Source organism: Nipponia nippon, unplaced genomic scaffold (genome assembly GCF_047370975.1).
Source record: "Nipponia nippon isolate SJK-2023a ecotype South Korea unplaced genomic scaffold, ASM4737097v1 scaffold_75, whole genome shotgun sequence".
Taxonomy (NCBI): Eukaryota; Metazoa; Chordata; class Aves; order Pelecaniformes; family Threskiornithidae; genus Nipponia; species Nipponia nippon.
In genome coordinates, this window is record NW_028262397.1 from 216,658 (window position 1) to 235,132 (window position 18,475).

Here is an 18,475-nt window from a genome sequence, read left to right on the forward strand (position 1 = left end):
CTGGGTCTGTGCCAAGGATAATCCTTGGGGTATTCCCTGTGCTGGGAATGCCTGGCCTCTTCTCTAGCCAAGGGATGTTAGCAACTTTTTTGAGGAGGGGAAGAAAACACATGGAGATCGTGGCCCTTTTCCAAAGCCTTCACTTCTCCGCTCTCTTAAGTCCTCACTCATCAGCCTTTTTGTCTTTTTCCTGGGCAGGGTGTCCTGGTCACAGGACTCGGGACCTTCGCTATGCTGCATGAGCGCTTCCAGGGCAAAGAAGAGGTGTATGTGGTTCGAAGACCCGTCTTCCAGCTGGACGCTGATTTGTTACGTCTGCAGGAGTTTGCGTTCCCCACAGTGGTTATCCCCGGTGAGAAGGCAGCGGCCACCCTCCCCTCTGCCCCTCCATGTCTGGGGGTGGGGTGCGTGCTCTCTGCTCTTTGGAGAATTTTCTTTTGTTATGCATCTTAAATGGCTATTTGGCCTGCTGTGGCAGTGACGATGGTGCTTCTCCTTACAGGCGATGTCAAGATCAAGCCGCTGGACTATAGGTGGCTGTCGCGAGCCACCTCCTTCCTGCGGCACGTGGTGGAGGGCTGTGTGCAAGAGACCATACTCTTGTACTCGTTCCAGCTGAGGAACAGGCAGCGCCTCTCCTTCGCCTTCAAGGACATTGGCGTTCTGTCCTGCAAGGACGATGTCCTGTGCATGCGGTTTTATTACGACTGCGTCACAGGGCTGGAGAGCAAGGCCAGCCGGATTGCACTGCTTCACAGCGTGAGTTGCTCAGGTTTTGAGGGCTGCTTCAATGTCTTTGGGAAGCCTGTTGAAGGGTGAGCAACCCAATCGCCGTTGGCCGGCCTGGACGTGGCAGGCCAGTCAAACGCCCTTCCCCATGCTCACCCCCACGGACTTCTCCATTAGCAAAGAAAGTTTCCTGGTAGTTTCTGAGGATTTGGAAGAGGGGTTTGGAGAAATGGCTTTGTTTTGGAGCAGGAGACAGGTCTGCTGCCTTTGGGAGCCAAGAGAAAACTGCCTTGGAAACCTCCTAACAGCTCTGTGTCACTTTGCAGAGGCTGTGGATGCCAGGTGCAGCTGTCTCCGGTGGAGCGACCGCCGCTCAGGGGATGCAGGCTGCTCCTGCCCGCGCGTTCCCGAGGTGAGTGCGTTTCCTCTGCAGCCCTCGACCGACCGAGCGGGCGGCTTCCCAGCTCCTGCTGAGCAGCGCACGTTGTTGGGACTCGACACTCCGCGTCAAGTCAGGGATCAATCCTGAAGTGACTGCTTTCTGGTTAACTAATGCTGAGTTTGGGCTCCACGCATGTTCTCCTGGAGTGACCAGATGTCGTGGTTGTGTTTCTCACGCCTGGCCTGCCGTCATTCCCATCAGAGAGAACCAGCTGCACACGGAGAGGAGTTGAAGCTGTATTTTCTGGTGTTGGGGGGAGACTGCTAATAAAAGCCGTGCGTGGCCCCAAAGGAAAAGGGATGCCATGCCTGGCACGGCAGTCAGTGCTGGGAAGCTACAAAGGGTAGGGGGTCACCCTTCTTCAAGCCTCTGTCATCATTTGCTTTCCAGGTTTAAGTTCCTGGTGATCAGCAGAAGGGTGGCCAAGGCTTTCTCCACCTGGCACAAGAAGGCTGCAGAAAAGCACAGGACCAGAAGAGGTACAGGAGCGGGTCCCTGCTGTGCAGGTGGGGCCCTGCCCCACGGAGGGTGACCACAGCCCGGTGAAAACGCACTCTCCACAGGGCTGCTCTGAAGAGCTTCCTCCTTTCCCAGGTACAGAGGGGCGTCCTGACAAGCTGCTGCAGAGGCGGGTGACGTTTTCCTCCCCCGTGCTGCCAAGCCAGGGGCCAGACCCAAGGCAGCAAGACGTGGGGAAGAAGACTTCTGCCAGGTGAGCCCCTTGTGGGAAGGGATGAAAGGGATCCTTGCACCCGTGTAGGAGAGACATCCCCTCTGGACACTCCGGCTGTAGGGACTCGGGAAGGTCCATGACACATGCCCCATGGTTTTAGGAGCTTGCCTGCCCCATCGCAGGCCCCTTAGTGGGGAAGACGGCAGATGTTGATTGCAGCCCTCATCACTTTGCTTGCCCTTACAACAGACCTGAGGTGCAGTCCTCTCCCATCCATCTGATGGGGCTCAGGAAAGGCTCTCCCTTGCCTTGGGAAACGGCCCCACCTCCCCTGCTGCTTCTGCCAGCCTGTGGAGCTTTGATAGCAGATGAAACTGGGAGAGCAAACTGCCCCGTGCTCACGCCGACTCCTCCTGGTGTCTCTTGGCAGTGTGCTCCCGCCATGTCCAGGCAGCTCCCCCAGGACGAAGGAGGCAGGCAGGCAGGAGCCAGCTCCTCCAGCCAGGCGCACCACTGCACTCCCATCCTCTGAAGGCTGCAAGAGAGCGTTGCAGGTACGTGCTCTGCCTTGCTGTAACGACCGTGCTGCTTGAGACTGGGCAAAAGCCTTTTTGTGCAGAGAGCCATCCTGAAAGGATCCCTTGGCGTGCGTTCACTGTAACCTGTCCGTCACCTCCTTCACATCTTCTTCACGAAAAGGAAGGTGCTGCGCATCCTTCCCGCCTGTTATTGCCCCCTGGGTTGTCGTGAAACACTTGATTGTGGCCAGGGGCTCTGGAAAATGTACAAGTCCTTTGTAGGTCGTTGACAGTGGAGGTCTTTGGTCACTCAGCTGTGTTTGCCCTGAGCTGAGGAGCCTGGCATGACTCCACGGCCCCTGACCTGGTAGGGGCAAAGCTGAGGCAAGGGGCACCAAGGCGGGTCAGACCCAAGGGATCCCCCTCCAGGAGCTGAGACTAATCCTGCCTGCTGCTGCGTTTCCATGCCCTCCAGGAGGTCTGGCAGCTGTCTGCAGAGTGGGAGCAAACAAAGACCCATTGGCAAGAGCGGCGACAGCAAGCACAGGCAGAATGGGCGGCGTGGGAAGCCTGGGCTGCAGGGGAGGACCGACAGCCGCCCCAGGTACGGGCAGTGATTGACACCGCTCAGAGCAGCAGCGACCCTCTCTGTCGGGGCACCCAGGGCGGCAGGTCTCCAGGGGCTGGGAGCAGGACTGACACCCAGCTGCAGGGCAGGGGTTTGCCTGCTCATCCCTGTGAGGGAGAGATCAGCAGCAGGATCCGAGGGGGAAAAGCAGCCGTCAGCTGTGATGACGGGCGCGTGGTGCTGAGTTACCCAGCTCCCAGGTCCTGCTGCAGGCCCCTTTCAAGAGGTCCTCTGGGAAGCAGCACCCCTCTTTGCCATCCCCTTTGCTGAGAGCGTCTCCTCCTTGGCAGGCACTCGGCACTGGAGGCACTTGGACTCCCCACCCTCCAGCCCAGCCCAGGAGAAAGGAGCTCAACGAGAGGTGGAGAAGGGCTGAAAAGCCTCTCCCAGCAGAGCAGATGGCAGCAGCAGCCCAGCTGCACAGACTCCAGCCTGAGTAAGTGTACACTGGCTCTAGCCACAGCCTGGGGCAGTCGAGCAGTCGTGACCCCACAGAGATGTCCAGGACCCCCATCCCTGCATCCTGGGGCTGTGTAGGACACCCTCTGATGCCTCCTAACATGGGCGTGACGTGGGTTACCCCCACAGCCAAGGCCCAAAACTCCCCACAGGGTGAAAGGGTGGGCACATGCGGGACCGGGTGGGTGCAGAGGCTGGACGAGGGGAGAGGCAGAAGGGGTCTCCGGCAGGGGCTGAGGGATGATGTTTCCCTGCTGTTGCAGCCACCTTTCCCCACGAGCGGTCCAGGTCCTGAGAAGGCTGGAGCCACATCACGTGCAGAGGAAGATATTCCAGCACGTTGCTGAGAACAACAGGCGGCGGCAGGAGCAGCAGAGGCAGCTCCCCTGGTAACTATCTCCAAAAAGGGGTGGTGTTTCCCCCAGCTGCAAGGCCCATCCCTGCACGGAGGGCAGCCCTGTGGGAAAGAGGCATTTCTCTGACAGCCCTCGCAAGACCAAAGCAGGTTCTGGAGGCTGCCTTTGGGCTGGACCTCCCTGACACCCAAGGGGTCTGCCTGGGCACCCAGGATTGGCTTTCCATGGGCGATGTGAAAGTCCTGGCTGAAGACCGAGGGATCCCTCTGATGGCTGGCTCTCCCCTTGCCAAACCAGAGAGCATGTCCTTCCCTTGCAGAGTCCTGGGCCAAGACACCTTGCCCCGAGGAGGGACACCTGTATGGGACACTCAAGGTCTTGGCCCAAGCTGACTCAGCCCCAGGCTGATCAGCTGCACCTGGGACCTTCTCATGGGCTTGGGCACGAGGGACCTCTCCCACTTCACAGGCACCTTGAGGCTTCAGCGCAAGCAGATCCCATCACAGGCGGCCTGAGCTACGCCTGCAGCATTTCTCTGCCTTCTCCCTGGTCAGACGATCATGCACTTTTCTTTCTTCCTCCCTAGCGCTAGATGCTGGTACCGCAGCAGAGGGGAAGGTGCCGGGAGCAGCAGCTGTAGCAGTGGCTGTTAGCAAAGGGGCTGGGTGGCTTCTCAGCTGCCGAGATCCACCTCTAACTCCAAAATAAAGAGCTCTGGGGCTGTTCCCAGCTGGACTGACTGGCCTGTGCCTGGAGATGGATCGGTCTGAAGGGATTATAAACACCCCATGTGTGATCCCAGAACTGCTTATAGGGGCAGGAGGGAATAAAGTGTGTACATACCCCCCAGCTCAAACACCTGCAGCCCCACTCCTGCACATCCCAACACACAGGCAGCACAACACAGGAGGCTCTCATGCTCTTCCCTGGGAAACCAGCACAGCTGGTGCCTCCCTGAAGTGCCTGCATGCTCAGGCATGCAGCGTGGAGAACCACCAGCAGGTCCAGAAGTGTGTGTGTGATTCCAGGGCTGTGACCACACTGGGAGCACGGAGGTGTGGTGGGTAGATGGCACTGCAGCAGGGCTGCGGTGGAAGGACATGGGCTCTTCTGGAAGGACTCTCTGGGAAGGCAAGGAGGTGGACTTGCCTCCTGCTTGGGGTGGGAGAGGAGGCAGCTTATGGTCAGGATCAGCAGGCAGACCAGCATGGGTGCCGTGCTAGCAGGTATCTGCTAGAGACCCCCTGTTGAGGAGGAAGATGTAGGTGAGACCTTCTTCAAACAAGGGAAAGAAGCCTCACATTCACAGGCCCTGGTCCTCCTGGGGGACCTGAACCACCCTGGTACCTGCTGGAAGGAGAGTCCAGCAGGGATCAAGCAATCTAGGAGATTTCTAGAGTGCATTCCCTGGCATGGGTGATGGAGGAACCAAGAAGGAGAGATGTTCTGCTGGACCTGGCAGTGGTGAACATGGAAGAACTGGTTGGGGATTTGAAGGTCAGTGGCAGCCTTGGCTGCAGTGACCATGAGGTGGTGGAGTTGAGGAATGCAGAAGGGAGGGAGCAGGGCAAAGAGCAGGACCACAGCCCTGGCTTTCAGGACAGCAGATTTCAGCCTTGTCAGAGATGTGTTTTTGGAAGAGTCCCACGGGATATGGCCTTGGAGAGAAGAGGGGTCCTGGAGGCTACTTGCTATTCACAGACCACCTCCTCCAAGCTCAAGAAAGGCCCCTCCCGCCAAGTAGGAAATCAAGCAAAGGCAGCAGGAGGCCAGCATGGATGAGTGAGGAGCTCCTCACTGAGCTCCGGCACGGAAAGGAAGGTACAAAAGGTGGGGACAGAGGGAGGTGACCCAGGAGAAGTCGAGAGGTGCTGTCTGATGGTGAGGGATCAGGCTAGGAAAGCCAAGGCTGACCTGGAGTTGATCTGGGGAGGGACATGAAAGGACAGCGGGAAGATTTGGACATGAACATCACCAGGTGAAGAGGAAGGAAGACATGGCCCTAGTAATGGCTGGGGTCTGAGGCAGCATTCCCAGAGAAAGTGACAGACCTCCCTTCCCACACCCTTCCCTCCCTCCATCCCCTGAGGAGTCAGGCAGCCCCAGCTCCAGCTGTGCTCCTCTGGCTCCAGCTGTGCTCTGCCCCTCGCCCTTTGCCATGGAGTCCAACGGGTGGAGAAGCCCCACGTGTCCCAGGGCATTCGGCCCTTGGATAAGCAAACTTCCCCTCTCACCCCTCCTTCCTTACTGGAAAGCCCTTACCCATCTCTGCTCCTAGGGGCTTGCGGTGTCAGGGACAGGGGAATCTGGGAAGGCAGGAAAATCTGTCAGCACTTGGGCAGGACGCTGCAATTCCAATGGGGTTGGTCCTGGCCTCTGGAGGGATTTCTGCCTCAGCTTTTGAGAGCAGCAAGAGGGACAGCCACATCTGAGTGAGTCACCCAGGGTGCCTGTTCTACTCCCAGAGAAGGGAATGTCCCACAGGCCAATCTCTAGGTCCCAGCACCCCAAAAGCCTGGGTCCGCCCAGCCCTCCATGCAGAGGGAGCACCTGGGGACCTCTCAGCTCCCACTGAGGTGGGGTGGCACAAGGACACAGCGCAGCCTGGTCGTACCCTAGTGGACCACGGCTGCAGGACTGGGGCCGTGCTGGCCTGGGGCCCCTGGGGGCACTGTGCCCCTGTGCAAGCTGGTCCTCACCTCCTGGCCAGTGTCACACACTTCCCTCCAGCCCCCCACCCGACCCCGAGCTTGCTCCTCTCCCAGGAGTGGCGCAGGAGGGGGCTGCTTGGGGGAGGTGAGGTGTCAGGGTTATGCTTGTATCTGTTCCGAGGAGACTACGCTCTGTGAATTGCCTCTCTTCAGCAGCTGATGTTGCTGCTGCTGTTACTGCTGTCAGGAGAGCTAGTAAAACTGGCAGGCAGGCAGAGCTTCGAGATGTTGCCTGCTGGAGTCTTCCCACTCCATAGTTCCATCGGTTTTCCTGGCCTGTCCTGACATGAGAATTTATTTCCAAGGACTCCACTCCATGGGGACCTCTCTCCCCCTGCCTCTGGATTCTTGCTCCTCTGCTTTTTTTCAGGAGATGCCGCTGAACCAACATGTCTGCCCCGTGCAAGCAGCAAGTTGGGGGAAATGGGAGCTACTGGCAGCGCCGAGCAGTTCTGTGGGGCTGGGAGGAGGACACTTGGATGCAGCAAACACTGCTGCTGGCCATGGTGTGTCCCTGAGCCATCTCTCATTGGCTCCACAGCCTAGACCAGCTCTGGGGCTCCAGCCGCCCCCTTTGTTTTAATGGGTGACGCACATTCATCTGCTTTCTGGGTTTTCTCAGGGGGGTCCCAAAGAAGCGCATGGGGCTGATGCCTCTGCAAGCGCAGGCAGTGGGAGCGCATGACTCTGCAAGCAGCTTTGCTGCTGAAGGGGTCTGCGTGTAGAACGGGACTGTGAACAGTATGGGAGCAGCTAATTTCAGTTACTCTCCTTAGACCAGAAATGCCCGTCTCAGAAGTGCACCTATCGCAAATTGCTTCACTCTTCCAAGTACTTCGAGGAAACTACTGGCTCCCCCCAGGATGCCCCGACAGCCAGTGGGCAGCCTTGGCCGCCCCAGGGGCCTCGCCGCCCCGTCCTCCGGGTGCTTTGGCTCAGTGGGCAGCTCGTGCTGGAGGAGAGCCGGGCACTGATGTCTTTAACGATGCCTGAGGAGCAGCATTGCTGCAGAAAGCCGCCTGCCACACAGGAGCATGGAGCGTGCGGAGCTTGAGCCTCTGGATAGGAGGCAGACTGTGAAAGTCACCGTCCGTCATGGCAGCACCTCTCTTTCTCTCGACCTTCAACTAATTAATTGTTGCCTGACAGGCATTGCAACCTGTCCTGAGCTTTCTGATCATTTCTTTTTCTCCATCTGAGGGAAAAGCCCATGCCCTTCCTCAGCTGCAAATACCAACAGAGAGCGCATTGTAGGTGGACATACTGCTGGAGATGGAGATCGCACTGGAGATGCAGCCGCCACTGTAGACGCCTTTGTAGATGGATGATCCCTTCCTAAGAGCATTGCAGATGCAGATGGCGTTGCAGATGCAGATACAGCAGCAGAAGAATATTCAATTGCAGATAGATACCATTGCAGATGCCATTACAGATGCAGATGTCATTGGAGATGCAGAATCCATTTACAGACGAAGATACCATTGCAGCTTCCATTGCAGAGACAAATACCATTGCAGGTGGCGCTGCAGAATGAGTTATCATTGCAGACGCCGCTGCAGATACCTTTGCAGAGGCACAATCCATTGGCCATAACATTGCTGATGCAGATACCAACGCAAACAGCATTGCAGATGCAGATGCCGCTGGAGATGTAGATACCTTTGCAGATGCAGATGCCACTGAGATGTCAACACCTTTGAAGAAGCTGATACCATTGCAGAGAAAGATACCATTGCAGATTGCTTTGCAGATGCCTTTGCAGCTGCACACACCCTTGCAGATGCAGGTGTTATTGCAGATACCTTTTCACTCCCAAATACCATTGCATACACCGCTGCAGGTAGCATTACTGACACCATTTCAGATGCTGACATCGTAGCAGATGCAGATACCGCTACTCATGCAGATGCCATGGCAGAGAGCATTGCCGATGCAGGGAGCAGAGCAGCTGCAGAGGATATGGCAGATGCTATTGCATTTCAAACCCCCAGGCATATACCATTACAGATGCAGAAGCCATTGCAGATGTCATTCCAGGGGCAAATAGGATTGCAGAGAGCGTTGCAGGTGAACATGCGATTGCAGACGGAGATCCCAGTGGAGAAGCAGATGCCACTGCAGACGTAGACCAGTCTGGAGATGCAGATACCACTGCAGACACCACTGCAGATGCAGGTGGCAATGCTGATTCTGATGCACATACCGTTCCTGATAATTATGCAGATGCAGACACCAAAGCCAATACCATTGCAGATGCAGACGCCACTGCAGATGCAGATACTGCTGCAGGTGCAGATACCACTGCAGAAACCTCTGCAGAGACCATTGCTGAGGCAAAGTCAGGCGCAGCCACAACAGGAGAGGCAGATGCCATTGCAGATGCAGGTACCACTGAAGATGCAGAGGCCACTGCAGACACTCGCAGCATCACAAATGCCATTGCAGATGCAGATCCCTTTGCAGCTGCCGATAGCACTGCAGATGCAGAGGCCATTGCAGATATCCTTGACAATGCCTTTTCAGACACAGCCACAGACAACAATACCATGAGGAAGAAACCGATTCGATTGCAGATGCAACGGCAGATACAAGGGCAGATACCAGTACAGTGACAGACACCATTACACACAAACAATTGCAGGTGCAATCAGAGGTACAGACAGAAGCACACCTACAATTACAGCCCCAAGAAGAGCCAGACACATGAGTACACACTCAATGACACCTACAGCTACAGACACTGATCTCATTGCCGAGAGGGGAACCAGTACAGAGAGCGGTGCCATGACACCTACAGGTAGTGACAGACACACCGTTGAAGGTACGGGGAGTGTCTGCGTCTGATTTGGGTGTCTGCAATGGCTGCAGCATCTTCAAGAGTTGCCAATACAGTTGCAGATATAGGCACAAAACTGATACAATTCCAGATACAGACACAATTACGCTTACAATTCAAGACACAAGAACGGACTCCCCTACACATACCAATAAACACATGTAAGGTGCTACCGAAAATACCGCTGCAGATCACATTGAAGATACCACTCCAGACACAGATATGACTGCAGGTTCCACTGCAGATGCAGGTACCATTGCAGATACCACTTCACACTCAAATGCCATTGCATGCACCGCTGCAGACAGCATTAGTGATGCCATTTCAGATGGGGACACCGTTGCAGATGAAGATACCAATACCGATGCAGATGCCAGAGCAAACAGCATTGCTGATGCAGGGACCGTGGCAGATGCAGAGGATATTGCAGATGCTATTGCATTTTGCACACCTGCCCAGGATACCGTTGCAGATGCCATCTCAGGTGCAAATACGATTGCAGAGAGCACTGCAGGTGAACATAAAACTGCAGATGGAGATGCCGTTGGAGATGCAGATGCCATTGCAGATACCCTTGGAGATACCACTGCAGATGCCGCTAGGAATACTGGTGCACACACTGCTGCAGCAGAACTTGTGCCTGCAGATACTGTTGATGATGCAGATAGCACTGCTGATGCCATCTCAGGTGCAGATACCATGGCAGACGGCACTGCAGATTCAAATACCATTGCAAAACCCCTTGCATAGTCCTTTCCAGACGCCCATGCCATTCCTGAGAATGTTGAAGATGCAGACACCAAACCAGTACCATTGCAGGTACAGACGCCATTTCAGACACTGCAGCTGCGGATTCTGCTGCAGCTGCAGATACCATCACAGAAATCTCTGCAGAGACCATTGCTGAGGCAAAGGCAGGTGCAGATACAATAGGAGATGCAGGTGCCCTTGCAGATGCAGCTATCACTGTAGATGCAGACGCCATGAGAGACACTCACAGCATTACAAATGCCATTGCAGATGCAGATCTCTTTGCAGTGCAGACAGCATTGCAGACGCAGAGGCCATTGCAGATTTCATTGACAAGGCCACTGCGGAGACACCCACAGACAGATGACCGTGAGAAAGAGATCCGTTCAATGCCAGATGCAATGGCATTGCACAGGCACAATGCACCCCCCACCGGAGACACAAGTACAGTCACAGACAGAATGACACATACTGTTACAGGCACAAGATGAGCCACACACACGAGCACCCATGCAATTACACCTACAAATACAGACGCTGATCTCATTCCTGATAGGGCTACCATTACAGAGAGAGGAGCCGTTGCACACGCAGGTAGTGATGCACAGGTCATTGAAGATACAGGGAGTATGGGCATCAGCACTGGTATCTGCAATGGCATCAGCATCTTCAAGGGCATCTCCATCGGCAGTTGCATCGGAAATTCTATTTCCATCTGCAAGGCCATCTGCTGTGGTAGCTGCACCTGCAATGCCATCTCCAGCGGCATCGATGCCCGTATCTTCAACGGGATCTGCAACAGTATCTGCATCTCCCGTGGTGTCTGCGTCTGCAGTGGTGTCTGACACGGCAGCTGCATCTCCAGCGGTGTCTCTAACGGTATCTGCAACTGCAGTGGTATCTGCAATGGCACCTGCATCTTCAATAGCATCTCCATCAGCAATTGCACCTGAAATTGTATTTCCATCTGCAATGGCATCTGCACCTGCAATAGCATCGGCACTGTTATCCGCAAGGGTATCTGCAGCCGCAATGAAGGCTGCATTGGAGAGCTGCAGCCAACAGGACAGTTGCACACACAGCAGATACAGATACCTTTGCAGATGCCATTGCAGACTCAAGTACCATTGCAGGCACCATTTCAGATGAACAGACCACTGCTGATAACCCTGCAAAGCAAGTAACACTGCAGGTACAGGTACCACTGCGGATGAAGAAACCATTGCAGAAGCCATGGCAGATGCAGAGGCAGATGCAGATTAGGACACCATTAAACATAGCAATGCAGATACCAACACCACTGCAGATGCCACTGCCACTGCTATCACAGATCCTGATGCCAGTACAGAGACAGCGAGACCATGACAGACAGTCACACTGAGACCGAGACCGTGAGGGGTACAGATACCATCAGAGATACCCTTGCTGATACGATTTCAGCCAGAGAGGGAATTGCACGTGCACATACACAAACCATTGCAAGATACACAGACCATTAGCAAGGCAGATACAGGTACAGGTACAGGTAGATAGCAGTAGAGACACAGGTATTGGCACCATCAGAAATACAGCTACTCCTGCCATCACACAGATCGATACAATTACAGACACTGATTCACACTGAATTGCCCATACAGATGCAGCTAAAGGCACAAAACGGACCCAATTCCAGATACAGACACAACTGCACCTACAATTCAAGATACAAGTACAGTCACAGAGACAAGGACGCATTCAATTACACCAACAGCAGCAGATACAGCAAGGTACAGTGGGAGTTAAAGATACAGTTACACATGCAGATGCCATTACACACACAGATTCCACGACACATACCAATAAACGTATGGAAGGTGCTACTGCAGATACCACTGCAGGTCACATTGAAGATACCACTGCAGATGCAGACACCAGTGCAGAGTCCATTGCAGATGCAGACACCAGTGCAGAGTCCACTCCAGATGCAGATACCACTGCAGATTCCACTGAAATGCAGATGCCATTGCAGATGCCAATACCACTGAAGATGGCACTGCAGAAGCAAATACCATTGCAGGCACCACTGCAGACACCTTGGCAGATGCACAAACCATTCCTCATAACATCGCAGATGCTGAAACCAATGCTAATAACACTGCAGATGCAGATGCCATTGCAGAGTGAGAGACCACAGCAGATGCAGACACCATTGCAGATGCCAAACCAGCTGCAGATGCCTTTGAAGGAGCCAATTCAATTGAAGATACAGACACCACTGCAGAGGCCGTTCCAGGTGAAAATTCCAAGAGAGAGAGCACTGCAGGTGAACAGAGTATTGCTGATGGAGGTGCCACTGGAGATGCAGATGCCATTGCAGATACCCTTGGAGATACCACTGCAGATGCAGGTAGCAATGCAGACACCACTGCAGATGCTATGGATGATGCAGATAGCGTTGCTCATGCCACAGCAGAGGCAGATACCATTGCGGATGTAGACGCCATTACAAACGGAGAGACCATTGCAAATGGCACCGCAGATTCAAACACCATTGCAGAAACCACTGCACAGACCTTTGCAGATGCACAAACCTTCCTCATAATGTCACAGATGCAGACACCAAAGCCACGACCATGGCAGCTGCAGACACCGTTCCAGACACAGATACTGCTGCAGATGCAGATACTGCTGTCGAAAGCCCTGCAGAGACCATGGCTGATGCAAAGTCAGGTGCAGGTACAACAGGAGAGGCAGAGGCCACTGCGGACACTCAGAGCATTCCAAATGCCTTTGCCGATGCAGAGGCCATTGCAGATTCTGATCCCATGGCAGGTATCGACAGCATTACACAGACCAACGCAGATACAAGTACCGTTACGGATGCCATTACCAATACCGTTACAGATCCCGAAACCACTACTGATAGAGACTGCAATAGCGTTACAGAGTGTCACACAAAGACCGAGACCAGTCATGGTACAGATACCCTAAGGGATATCAATGCAGGTAGAGAGAGAATTATTCATACACATACAGCCATCAGCCTGCCGCTGGCCTATCACCTGCAGGGACAGAGGTGACCTCACAAGCAACTTCCAGGCCTATCACCTGCAGAGACAGGGGTGACCTCCCAAGGAATAGCCAAGCCACGTGCCTGCTCCTACCCTACCAGCATCTCCGGCAGAAGTGACCTCACCAGCCCCCGCCCCAGCCACCACCTCGCTGCTGGCCCCTTGCCCTGCCCCCAGCCTGCCTCTCCTCTGCCTCCCCAGCTCTCTGCTCTCTGCGCTGGCACTGGCAGGCACCGAGCCTCCTCAGGGCCACGTGCTGCACCTCCTGTCTTAGTTCACAGAGACCCTGTCAATGTTTGCTTTGTTCCAATGGGGAGGAATATAACAGTAAAAAAAAACCAATACTATACAATAAAATAAAGCTAGGAATATTATGCAGAACAGCCTATATTCTGAGATTTTGTAACTTGTAGACAGATGCAGATGCCACTGCAGATGCAGGTACCACTGAAACTGCCCCTGTGGCTGTAGATACCATTTCAGATACCATTGCAGGTGCAGATACCATTAGAGATTAAGGTACCATGGCAGAGGCAATTGCCACTGCTGATGAAGACACCACTGCGGAGGCAGATGCCACCGCAGATGAAGATGTACTTGGAGGTCTTGTTGCACAGACCAAACTTTTTATATGCCAAGGTTTTGCAGCTTGCGTCCAAGCCCTGTCCTCCCCAGAATCTTCTGCATTTTCTCCACCATATTCTGCCCAGCAACAAATGTAAAGGAGTAAGGAAATTAAGTGTCCTTTTAGTACACCAAATTAAGGAAACAAGACTGTCAATTGTGGTTGATGGTTATTGTCCACGCTACATTGCTAAGTTCGCATATAAAAAGAGGAATAAGATCCTACAAACTGGGTCAGAGGAATAGTAACTCTCACAAAGATTGCTCCAGACTGAGACAACATCATCAGCCACAAAATCAACCATAGAATCATAGAATCATGGAATCCTAGAATCATTTAGGTTGGAAAAGACCCTTAAGATCATCGAGTCCAACTGTAAACCTAACACTGCCAAGTCCACCACTAAACCATGTCCCTAAGCGCCACGTCTACACATCTGATGCTGAGCAAATGCCCCAGCTGCAGCTTTCTCACAGGGTCCTCCTGTTTCTGCAGCGCTTGTGGCTGCCTGCCAAGACAACGCTACATGTAAAACAGTCAGCCTCCCGCTGGTACGTCTCTGACCTGGATTTGGAAGAGTGGCCCCACTGTGCAACTCATCAATCCATATACAATCAAGGACATCAGTCTTTGTGTTATCCAGCCCCTCCAGTCTCTGTTCAGGCAAAACAAAAAAAAACCCAAACATTTCTACGAGGAAGGGTTTAAATGCAGGCTGGTATTTATCCTACAGAGTTGCAAAACTGCCACGGACAAGAGGGAAACTTATTCGGTGGCGTGCCAGTTTTCTTCTTGGTAAGCCTGTAGAGCAAGTGTCTTATGACGGGCCAAACTAAGCCTCTCCTGCTGCTTCAGCATGCGCTGACGTAATGACACATTGCTTTCCTGGGCTTGCAGATAAAGATGACCGTCAGCCTTGGGACAAGCTGAGCATTTTCCACGAGTTTCTGCCCTTTTCAGCATTCACGTTCTACATCCCGCTTGGTATAAGTAAAGGTTGCAAAAAGAAATGGATGTGATTGATGAAGGTTGAATAATAATTATTATAAAGGTGGATAATAATTATTAGAATGGTGACAATTTTTATTATAAATAAGATTACATTATTATAGGTAAACCACATTATAAAGAAGGCTTGCCTGTGCTGTTGACTACTGATTGGCTATTACTCTTACCATTCCCTGGCTACTGAGCCTATTAGGTAGGAGGACGCTTTTTTGCATTTCTGAGCCTTGCGAGTATTTGTTTGGGACGTCACGTAATGGAAACGGCCAAGCTAACTCCTTGACTTGCAACTGCACCAGGCAGAGAAGGAAAATGCTGCCAGGTTTGTGCTCTTGATCAGACAGCTCATCCTACAAGTTTACCAGAGTGTGAGTGCTTCCATGAAAGACACCTGGGTTTTGCTGCTCACCTGAACTCTACTGCTGCTCACAGCCCCCTTCCCAACTCCTCTCCCACTGCATCCTACTTTTATAGGGCACAGTATTCATTCTGAGCTGAAAGAGGAACAACCAGTGCCGGAAGAGAAGCACCTTTGCTAATTTTGCAGTTAACCTCAGAGCAGAGTTTGGATCGTGGCGATCAAAAAAAAGGGAAATATTGCAGCCATTTTTAAAATGGGTACAAAGGAGGACCCTGGGAACTACCGACCTGTCAGCCTCACCTCTGTGCCTGGGAAGACCATGGAGCAGATCCTCCTAGAAGCTATGCTAAGGCCCACGGAGGACAGGGAGGTGATTTGAGAGAGCCAGCATGGCTTCACCAAGGGCAAGTCCTGCCTGACCAACCTAGAGGCCTTCTACAATGGAGTGACTGCATCAGTGGACAAGGGAAGAGATACACATGTCATCTATCTGGACTTCTCTAAGGCCTTTGACACGGTCCTCCCACAATCTCCTTCTCTCTAAATTGGAAGGATATGGACTTGATGGGGGGACCATTCGGTGGATAGCAAACTGGCTGGGTGGTCGCATCCAGAGGGTAGTGGTCAATGGCTCGATGTCCAGATGGAGATCAGTGACGAGTGGTGTCCCTCAGGGGTCCGTACTGGGGCCAGTGCTGTTCAATATCTTCATCAATGACACAGACAGCGGGATCGAGTGCACCCTCAGCAAGTGTGCAGATGACACCAAGCTTTGCGGTGCAGTTGACACGCCTGAGGGACGGGATGCCATGCAGAGGGACCTGGACAGGCTGGAGAGGTGGGCCTGTGGGAACGTCATGAGGTTCAACAAGGCCAAGTGCAAGGTCCTGCACCTGGGTCGGGGCAATCCCCGGTATCAATACAGGCTGGGGAAGGAAGGGATTGAGTGCAGCCTTGCTGAGAAGGACGTGGGGGTACTGATAGGCAAAAAGCTGGACATGAGCTGGCAATGTGCTCTCACAGCCCAGAAAGCCAACCATCTCCTGGGCTGCATCAAAAGAAGCGTGGCCAGCAGGGGGAGGGAGTGGATTCTGCCTCTCTGCTCTGGTGAGACCCCACCTGGAGCACTGCATCCAGCTCTGGGGTCCTCAGCACAGGAAGGTCACAGACCTGTTGGCGCGGGTCCAGAGGAGGCCCCAAAAATGATCAGAGGTCTGGAACACCTCTGCTATGAGGAAAGGCTGAGAGAGCTGGGGTTGTTCAGCCAGGAGAAGCGAAGGCTCTTCAACAAGAAACCTTCTTGCAGCCTTTCAGTACTTAAAAAGGGGCCTACAAGAAAGATGGGGACAGACTTTTTAGCAAAGCCTGCTGTGACAGAACAAGGGGTTCCATCCCAAAGCATTCTATGATTCTATGATTCCATGTTCCCTCCCTTAGCTGGGGAGAGACACTTACTCCCAGCAGTGGCATTTCTCCTGTCAGCAAAAAGAGTTGCGCATGAAAATCACATTTCCTTTTCCCATGATTAGACAGGACACCCAGAGAGGGACAGCGAATGATCTCCTTTACCCCTGCTGAGGGAAGGGATTCAGCTGAGTCAGTCGAGGCATCTCCTTCTGGGTTTGTAGTCCTTGGGCTAGAAGGAGACTAAACTTTATCCCATGCCTGCCACAACCCCACAGGTGGTGGGTTTCTTCTTGCCTCAGTTCACACAGGTGCACAAAATAGGCTCCTGCATGTGAGTTCCTTGTCTCAGCTCCCATGCTCATTACTGGGGTTGGAGGCCAGGTGGGAGTTGTTCAAACACAAACACCTGGTGACACTGGAGGTGCCAGAGGTGGTCAGGCAAAAATGCCAGGAGGCCTGGATGGAGGAACAAGGACCTCCTGGGCAAACTCAGACATGAAAAGGAGCATAGAGAGGTTGGAAGCAGGGACAGGTAACCTGGGAGGAATACAGAGAGACTATCCAAGCATGCAGAGACGCAGTCTGGAAAACCAAAGCCCAAGTAGAACTGAATCTCATGAAGGAAGTTAATGGCAAGAGGAAGGGTTTCTGCACTGACAGAGCTGACAAAAGCTTTGACAAAAGCTCTGAAAACAGTGGGTCCATTGCTGAAGGAGCCAGGGGACCTATTCACACAGGACATGGGAAAGGCCATTACACTAAATGCCTTCTTCACCTCCTCCTTTACTGGCAAGACAGGCCTTCAGCAATCCCAGAGACCAAGGGGAAAGTCGGGAGCCAGGCAGCCATATCTCTGGTGCAAGAGGATAAGGTCAGGGAATACATAAGCAAACTGGACATACCGAAGTCTCTGGGCCCTGAGGGGATGCAGCCACGAGTGCTGAGGGAGCTGGCAGATGTCATTGCGAGGCCACTCTCAATAATCTTTTACCAGTCATCGAAAACAGGGGAAGTGGCCGAAGAGTGGAGGAAATCAAATGTCAGTCCTATCTTCAAGAAGAGCAAGAAGGAGGACCCAGGGAACTACAGGCCACTCAGCCTCACCTCTCTCCCTGGCAAGGTGATAGAGCAGCGAATGCTGGAAACTGTATTTCCAGGCACATTGTACTGGTTTTGGCTGGGATGGAGATGATTTTCTTCATATCAGCCCGTATGGTGCTATGTTTGGGATTTGTGACCAAAACAGTGTTGACAACATCCCCATGCCTGGCCTGCCCACTTACCTTTGCCCCTGTCACATTTGTACAAGGCCCCGGCACATCTTGGCACAGCCAGTGTGAGCTGGCCTTCACCAAAGCTGGAGCCCACGGGGCCTTGGAGGCAGGGAGGGGCCAGGTCCCCTCTGCCTGAGGCTGGGCACAGCTTTTCCCTGGGAACCTCCCTGAGGAGCCTCCTCCTGTGTGTCAGCCTGTGGTCTGGCACTGCTGCCACAGGGGCAAGGCAGGGCTGAAGTAGCTCAGCTGGGAGAGCGTTAGACTGAAGATCTCAAGGTCCCTGGTTCAACCCCAGGCTTCAGCAATCATTTTCTCCCTTCCATGTTTGCAAAGCCCATTTGCCTTCTTCCAGCCTGCCCCAGCCCTGCTTGCTCCTTCACCTCTTGCCAGAGCACCATCGCGGCTCTGTAGCTGTAGATCTGTGGCTTAGAAGGAGCCTTCCTCCAGCACCAACAGTCCTGTCCCGATCCAATGTCGGAGGAGATTTCGATACAATCCCAAGGACGAGATTAAGACGTTGGAATCGGTCAGATATACAACCTTTTACTTTTATTTGAGGGGAGAAGAGAATGGAGGGAGGGAGGAGGGCAAGGGAGGAGAGGGAAAGAATAGGGGGGAGAGAGAGAGAAAGAGAAGGAGGAGTTTGTCACC

The 18,475-nt window shown here is 53.5% G+C and overlaps 1 non-coding gene across 1 annotated transcript; it reads left to right on the top strand.

The window, feature by feature from the left end:
• Positions 1–18,055: 18,055 nt before the first annotated feature.
• TRNAF-GAA (transfer RNA phenylalanine (anticodon GAA)) lies at positions 18,056–18,128 on the top strand. The gene has a single exon. It is a non-coding gene; the product is annotated as a tRNA-Phe (tRNA).
• The last annotated feature ends 347 nt before the right edge of the window (positions 18,129–18,475 follow it).